The sequence below is a fragment of the Aquila chrysaetos genome, chromosome 2 (assembly GCF_900496995.4).
Source record: "Aquila chrysaetos chrysaetos chromosome 2, bAquChr1.4, whole genome shotgun sequence".
In the NCBI taxonomy this organism is placed as follows: Eukaryota; Metazoa; Chordata; class Aves; order Accipitriformes; family Accipitridae; genus Aquila; species Aquila chrysaetos.
Genome location: NC_044005.1, coordinates 5,561,457 through 5,570,569, shown reverse-complemented (window position 1 = coordinate 5,570,569; position 9,113 = coordinate 5,561,457).

Genomic DNA, 9,113 nt, shown 5'->3' with positions numbered 1-9,113 from the left:
AGAGAGAAGCTACTACCCTGGTTCAAGGTAAGGACGTCGGACCCTGTACACAAATATATGTACAATCTCAACAAATTTGTTGTAAAAAGAATGAAACCTATCATCAGTAATGCAAGGAAGAAAGGAAGATTGTGCGATAATGAAAGATATGACCCGATGCGGTTATCTTTACTCCTATCATAAGCAGTACCGAAAAAAAAAAAGAATTTAAATCTCATCAATAAGAACACCGTTGCACACCTGGGGTCTAAACATCTGGGAAGTGCTGTATTAGCGAAACCGTCTCCAGGCTTACAGGGTGGATGAAAACTGAAAGCGCCAGCCACCTGCAATTTTAAATCGCTAATTTGGAAAGATGCTTCTGTGTCATCCAATTTCAAAAGCACCAAACAAGCTGCATAGTCATTGTTATTACTGTGATCCTAACATATTTGCATCTCGGTGTACAGGGATTTAGATGCGCATAGTGACTCTGTGTCTTAACATGAGACTCTGCACCCCTCAGAATGCTTTTAATTCCTAAACACTACGGGTTGTATTTCCCTCTTGATGTGCTAGGATTTATAACCATAACTCCTGGTAATACTCATGGGAATTGCATGCATGAATCACCATTCAAGAAGATGAATCCTCACAACATTTAGTTTCTGGAGTTTTCTCATGTTTCTCGTCCATCACGTTTCTTGCACTTATTAGCAAGCCCACAGTCTGTTGATGAGAACTGTTAAAATCTACATATTCCTGAGTGAAATTCTATTATTCTTAGGGTAGGAAATGCCTTCAAAGCAGGCTATATTTTGTGGATATTGATAATGACATGAAAAGGAGCACCTGAGTAGGGTGACACTTCCAAATAATCTGCAAAATTACATTCTGATCCCCACCTGGGCTTGAAGTTCTCACCAAGAGAAAAAGCAGGGCTAAAGCCTGGTGGGTGATTTTTCCACCCTGAGAAAATATGGTCAGAACGGGTGCGCAAAATGGCTGTCAAAACGCTGAAGAAACCAGACTCCATGCAGAATTGTTTTAGTAACCTTAATTCAAATTGCACTTCTTGGGCAGAGCCGCAGTTCGTGTCCATGGTTTTCTGAAACAAAATGGATTGTACACACCAGTCAACAGCTAGTCTTTGCTCCCGGGGAGCAGTGTAGTTGCACCTGAGAATTTCTGGATGATGTAAAAAATACCCCCTTCCTCCCTGTCCCCCAAAGGCTTGTTAATCTAGTCCATGCCATTTCCATCCCGTGGACATGAAGGAAACCTCCCGCCTCGTAGTATATCAGTTCCAGCTTATTGCCTCCCGTCAGCTGAGCTCCCGCTCCCGAGCGAGCTCTGTGAAGTTAGCCAAACGCCAGCTAACAACCTCATCAAGTTGTTTTGATCCTGGAGACCGTGCGGGTCTGCCTTCTCGTAGCAAACACGTGTCAGGACTGCAGGGTGAAACGCTAAAATGGACTAAATAAAGCTGCAACTCCAAGTCCTTTGTTCGTGGAGTCTCACAAAGATCAGCTCCTCTCCGGCCTTTTTTAATATTTCTGTGAAACCCAAAGATAAACTGATTAGGCAACATTGCTTTGAGTGCCAGCAGCACACAGATAACACACAGCCTTTCCTATTTGCCACCACACAGAGCTACATCCTTCACATCAGGACAGTCTTGTGAAGGAAGAAGAGCTCATCGAAGCTGAATCTTCGTGAGGCAGAGGTAATGCTGTTGCTTGGAGGAAAGGATTTCAACGAGTACGTAGCCGTAGCACTGTCTTTTTTTTTTGTTGAAGGTATCCATTCAGCTCAGTCTTCCCTGACAGTAACCTCTTCCATAGCAGTGTGAGCAAGTAATATCCTCTGCTGTTTCCTTCCAGCTCAGATAGGACTCCGTCCTATCTCTTCTGGTGGTGACCTCACCTTGTTCCTGCAGTATTTTGTCATTTTGCAGGAAAAGTGCAGCAGTGTGAGAGAACTGTGCGTAAAGGCATCAGCATTTGGAAAACTCTAGCTAGTAAGAAATGCCATTAGGTACCTCCCTAATGATACCAGCTGCTCAACTGCATCGTACCTCCAGTCCTTCAAGTGGCTTTTCAGAGAATTTCAAATCCAGTTCATATAGTCTATTCTTTGTTGACACGGTCCAACAAGCCCTGGGAAAAGGCTACTGGAAAAAAACATTCAAGGACCCCTGAGGGCTATCCTCAAGAATTTTGCTCCTCTGAATTGTGGAGCCCTGTATAATAGCATGAAGAGCCATCCTGGTGAGAGATACAACTTCCCTGAAAGCCAGGGCAAAGTTGGCTCCCTGACAAAGAAATGAGCACCACAAACCTCACTCCCTTCTACTCCAAGTGTATTCTTCAATCTTACTTTCTTTTGTACCTGAATCATGCAAGGTAAGAATTCTCTTTCTGAAGAAAACCCAAGCAACGCAGCAAACTCCACTGAAAAGAAAAGGAGCGAAGAGCAAATCGCTGTGCCCAGTGATGTGCACAGTGTAAGAACCAGTATAACATGGGAATAGTATATGAATGAAAATGGTCATGCTGTGCTCAGGGTCTCGGTGCAAATATTGCATCTTACACACACCACTCTACTGAGATACCATACAGACATACTTAGTGCATGTTGCATGTAAAGTAGGTGAGTTGCACTAAAGGTCAGATTTGTAACTCCAGTCACACCAAAGGGTACTCTGCTACTCTAAGCAAGCTGTCCATGATCTTCCCACAGTTAGTGAAGATTTTGCTCCTAGCTTAAAGTACAATATTGGGTGACACACAGTCATGTGGTACAGAGTACGTGTTGTGCAAATTCCCCTCTTTCCAACTTGCAGCACGAGAACTTCTTTACGAAGACAAGTCAAGGTCCGAGATCTGCACTTGCAACCCCAGGGTTAGCATGCTGTAGGTCATGCTGTGGTCTGGTCAAAGTGAATACAAGTAAAATAGCCCACAGCAGCAGAGCTTTAGTTCACGAGGAGCCCCTCTTGACTTTGATTGGTAGGTCCTGCCTTCAAATAGGCTTTTACAGGCATTGAGTGTTGGTGCCCTCACTTGCGGAGAGTAATGATGGTAGAGTGCACCAAAGTGTCGGATATTTAGCAGAAATAGCCTTTCTCCCTGTATTTGCTAGGCATCAAGTTTAAATACTTGCTCCTGAACACAAAGGAGCAAAAAGCTTTAAGCAATCAAACTAGCTGGACTTTACTCCTTCAGTTGTCCTGCACTCACGGTCTAATTTTCAAAAGCAATGAGTCCCCTCCATGCCAGGCCAGGGCTGGATCTTCACCTCCAGATGAAATAAAAATGCCTGCTACCTTTCAGTGTAGAGCTAAAACTCTCCTTTGTCCACACAGCATTTTTCTATGAGCAGTTTTCATCTTAAAATTACCCAGCAACCCCAAGGCTGCCTCTCGTTAGTGACAAAGGTTGAGATACTATTGTTACCCTTAAGCTTATCTGCCAGACAGCAAAGTCATCCTGCATTTCTTTCCCTCTCCAACTGCAGTTTTCTCAGAGTACCTGCAAGCAAGGATGACTCTGAAATTTGCTTGTACATCAGATGAGGCTGCAAACAAAGATGAAGTGCTGTGACAAACACATCCAAAGTTGGTGTTTGCCTCTCTCTCTGGCTCATTCATACTTGCAAACCTCTGGATTAACTGACCTGTGTGTCACGTCTGAAAAAAAATCAGATTATATTCTGTCAAACGGAGAAACAGCAATAAGTAAGAGTTTAGAGAACTAACCAAAACATGTCTAATTATTTGGGCTTAGGATTTAACTTACTGGGTTTTTTCTTTTTCTTTTCTTCTCCCAGCCCCTGCCTGATACTTAAAGCACAAAACCCAGCAGGGAGAGAGGTAATGGAATTTGGAGGCAACTGGTGTTCAAAGACCTCGCTTGAAATGGGTCTATGCTAATGCCGAGGGTCTGTGCAAATTGGGTCAATGTCCTGCGTAGTCTGAAAGGGGCAACTTCATCAGGGCAGACTACGTGGTACAGGATTGTCTCTCTGAGTATTTCACAGGGCTGCACCTTTGAGCCAAAACCTCAAAGAGTTTTTGGCTATAACTGACCCGGCCCTTGGCCAGAGCAGGATACATTCATCCCCCGGAATCATCCGGCGCGTGTGTGGTCTCTGAGCTGGGCACGGGGAGGGCACGTTCATCCCAATGTAACTGAGTTTAATTGCTGCCTCCTGACTCTTTTCATAAAAGGAATCCGTGCTTAAAGGCTCAGAGCCTTTTCCTTGAACTTTCTTACTCCAGATTGAGCTGACGTAACTCCCTTGTCCTTGATGGAATTACACTGGTGAATTATTGGTCAGATGCAGGTTTCAATTTGGCAATGAACCTCATCATATTCCCTTCTTTGTCTCCTCTGTGTATCTTCATGAAATATTAAAAATGGTTCTGCATGTTTGCACATGCGGCTCTCATACAAAATACTTGCACAAAATGGAAAGTTAAAGGACTCACTATAAATTAAAAAATCAGTTTTGCACAAAATCAGAGTAATGCTCTTTCTTTTTTCTAAGGTAGAGAAAAAGTTTTTCAGAAACAGAACTTAAAAAGACATGGCACTGAGAGTAGGTAAAATATGAGCTCTAATTCAAGCCCTCAGGTCTTTCTGTTGAAAATGTGGGTGCAGGCATCATACTGGCACATGTTTCTTAAAAAAAATAGGCATTACTAAGCAAGTGTTGACACAACTAAAAGTTTGCTGCCTTGGAGAAGAGGTTGTTGTATACCCCTGGAGGAAACTGGCCCTTGGTTACACTGGATAAGAAAGCCTGTACCAAGCCATTAAAGAAACCCGTAGGTGCAACGCTGAGCACCTACAGCTGCAGACCCCATTTGAATAAATTGAGGCATTAAATGCATCATATTCACAGTAAGCAATAAATGCAGGTAATTATGGAACTAAGAGGCAAGGTCAAGGGGAATGGGTGAAGTGCTTGTTCATATGCAGAGCAAGGCCTGAACAAAGCAGGCAATTCCTTTATCGAGTCATCATTTACAGGTTGCATGTGCCCTTTCATTGAAAAGGGAGTTGTAATTTTTCGGGGTGGTCCAGACAGTTTGTCCCATCCCGGTAAGAGACAGTAGTGGAAAAGCCAAACCTCAAAATCCCAGCTTTGGATTAGAAAAACTATGACAATTTTTGTTGCAAAAATGGTTTGTGTCCCCTGCAGTTTGCCCTTTTCCCAGTTATGTCAGCTGATCATCTTCCCTCTGCCAGCAGACATTGCCTTTTTCACGTTCTTAGATAACTATAATTATGTCACTGTAGAAAGATAATTATCTTTTTCACTTTTTGTAGTAACAAGGTTCCACCATAGTCTTCTTTTCATGTAAATTCACTGAGATAAGTTTGCCTCCAAAGAGCAGTTCACAGAAGTATCCATGCACCCTGCTGTTCCTCAACACTTTCCCTCCACAATGCAGAATTAGAAGAGGCTGGTGTTGCTTCTTGAGGGATAAATACGGATATTTCAGGTGAAATGGAAAAACAGCACTGACAGCCTTGGAAAAAGAGATACTCACATCCAGTGGGAGACCCATCGTGCGTGTTGACAGTGTGCGAGGCATTCGCAGGTTGGTGAGCAGTTTCTGTGTGAAGCAGTTTGTCTGATTAATGCCTATGAACTCAGTGCTGATTCCACCTAAATACTGTAAATGAACTTCAGTGAAAATGATATTTTTCTTTTTGATCAACCGCATCTCTGGCAATATAATGAGCACAATTACCCTTGCTTGACTATGCAACATTACTCTGTTTTGCCAGTTAATTGCTGATGATGTTTCCAAGCTTATTAAAACCCGACAATGTATTCACATATGTTCAATCAGAAAATTCTGATAAAATTTAGAATAATATCTTAGGTCTTCTCTACCATTTGTCTTCTTTTCTTCATTTTTTTACAAACAGACATCAAAATCCAATAAAGTCTATTTAGCATCCCAAAGTTTTCCTGCTTTGGTACCTGAATGAACATTTTATATTAGAGCTGTCAAATAACCGTATTTGTTATCTGAGGCCCAAATCTGCAAAATTCCCCATACCTGAGGATGCTTCTGGAAATTAATTCTTAATCAAGGTATCAAGAAATTGTCAATTCCAATTACAGTAGTAGTTGTAGCAGCAGTAGGAGAAATATCACAGAATTACTACAGCCTGTTTGTGGATTATTGTGCTTTTAAAGGCAAAAAACCCCAAGATTTTTTCATCCTCAGAGAACTTTGAATCCAAGTAGAAGTTTAGAGCCACTGAATGGATGAACAGAAGAACTTACTGAGACAATGCAGATCAATATGAGAGGTAGTGGTCTCATCAAACCTACTGCCAAATTCTTTGCCTTGAATATATAGAGGAGCTGCTATTCTACTGTTCTGCTGTTCATTAGGGTTTGGAACAAGAGGACCTGAAAACATCTTGCCTACCAGGAGTGCAGGAAATCCAATTTCCCTTTGATCTGTTGGGTGCTGGAGTTGTCCATTCCCATTACCCATACAAGCATAGGAGGTGTAAATTGCAGGAAAAACTCTTGCAACCCAGAATCACTATTCTATTTAGATCATAAAGTCAGTAAGACATGAGCAATTCTTTGTTACATATTTGTGCCATACATGAGGACCCAGGGTGACTCAAGAAACGTTGGTGGAATTGGAAGGTATGAAGAAAAAGGCTAAACAGAGTTTGTTCAGTTCCTAAGGCAGTTCCTTCAAAGGCGCTTCATTGTAGGGTAGAATTCAACCGTGTCTGCATTTCTGCAGCTTCCACAGTAATGCTGGCACTAGCAAACCTCCATCATGTCCCCCAGCTGCAGCCTGGATGGTTCAGCGTGGTGGTGGTCAGCCATCATTCTTCCTGCATCGAGGGAACTCACTGGCCTCAAGGCTGCTCAGACTAACGGCTGCCAACAGCTCCCAGCCATTGACTGTGTGGTGGGACACAGGAACATCTCAGCCGTGCCTGCTCCTGATGCATAAGAGTGACCAGGAACCACCGTCACAGCTCTGTGTTTTTAGGATGAGTGTGTCTGGCTGTGCTCGCTCTGTGTTCAATCTCTCTTTCTATCCACTTGTCACCCTTCTGGGGAAGGAGCAGCAGAGTACTCCTGACTCTAGGGGGGTCTGTTGTATGTACCATGGCCTTCAAGCTTTCACAAGATCCATAGTTTACCTTTAAATGGATAGCTAACTCCAGAAAATAATTATCCCAATGACTAAAACATGTTCTAATCACCAGGGGAGAAAGCAGAATTCTGGACTGATGTTCAACAAAACATTGGCAAGTATTTCTGCTTTTGTTCAAAAATCTTCCTAACTTTGCTTAGGCAAGTTGATAAAGGCTGTGTGACACAAATACCAGGGGAAAAGAGATTAATTTTCATTTTATCTGTTTTCCTCTGCCTTATCTTTACCATGTGATTCATTTCCAAGAGATTTTGGTGGATGCTTGGTTCTGACTCTGAGCTGTTTGCTCTGGTAACCCATGAGTTTTGGCCATTCCTCCCAGCAGAGCTGAATGACCATTCATAGAATCTTAGAATGGTTTAGGTTGGAAGGGACCTTAATGATCGTCTAGTTCCAACCCCCCTGCCATGGGCAGGGACACCTTCCACTAGACCAGGTTGCTCAAAGCCCCATCCTAACTAGGTTGCTCTAGCCTTGCCAAACAGGGTGTCATTTCCTACGTGGTTTGAATCCTCCTGATCTGGAGAGATCTGTGGGATCCTGAGTACTTCCAAATCCCATTGGATTTGGTGGAAGATGGAGGTGTTCATCTATCAGCAGCCCAGAGCCTGTAAACATGAACTTTATAGTGATAATCATGAAACTGAACACAGTCTTGATTCCAAGTGTAAGGGGGAGCTAAACATAGTTTCCCCTAATCTCTTGGGATCTGGGCATTTATCTCTCTGCTTAATTGAATGAATGGGAAATTAGATAAAACTTTGCAGAGTAAATCTTTTAGCAAATGTGATACCCAAGTAAAAAATTTTCAGCAGACTCTACATTTTCACAGCTGCTCCTTTGTTTTGTGGAAGTGTATTTTGAATGTAAGTCCTGCTTACATTGCATGCCTATTAATTCTATTGTACATATTAAATGTCCTCTTTGTAGGGTGTAAAACCAGAAGGGAGACTAAAAACAAATAGCATGTGTTTAAAATGTTTTATGGAAGATGGCACCAATATTTTCTGAAAGCCTCCATGAGTCCAAGGCAGTGCTCTCTGATAACAGCGTTATTGTTCAAGGCCAAAACTGGAACCTAAAATTAAGTAGGAAATAATGGAAGAGAAGAGAGACAATATGCTACTTAGCCTTGCAAGAGACAAAAAAAACCCCCAAACATATAGACAAGGCACAAAAAATGTTGCTTGCTTCTCTACCAGCCTACTTGCATCTCTGACAATTTAAGTCCCATTTGCTCTCAATAGCTAAGAAGTAACAGTTATTTTCCTTTTATTTCAGCAAATCCTGTAAGTCATTAGGAGTGACATCAGTGTCATATGTTATCACCCACAGCACAGTGATGTCTCACACACATGCTGTGAGAGGCACCGAGAGGTACCTCCTCTCCCCTTCTGTAACGTGGGACAGAGTTCTGGGCATTGGTCTGCAGATAGTTATTCTCTTCTTCCAGATTTGTCTTTTACTCGGTTGACTTTGGGAAATAGGTTTGCAAGAACCTGTCCTTAGCAGCTACCCTGAGGTCTTCTTTATCAGGGGGCTTTCCACATGGAACTGGATGTGCTTCCATCCCGTGAAGAATCCACAGCTGGGGGCGGTTCGTGAGCTGCTTTGTGGTGGGATTGCTTTTGAGCATCTCGTCAGCTGACCCCAGGCTGTTTTCGCACTCTGTCTCATGACAGGACATGCATTTGCACTTCCAGTCTTGATACAGAGTAGGACCACGGCATGTGAACTTCACGTTACTCCATGAGTGGCATGGACCAGCCTCACCAGAAGACACCAACACAGCCACGTTAAGAAAGGATGATACATCCAGCTGTCCTAGAGTCAACGCCTGGATAGCTGTGTGATATCCAAAACCTCTGCCAGAGGCCTGGCCAAGGGAAAGGAGATATGGCCATGGTGTCCCACACGTTCT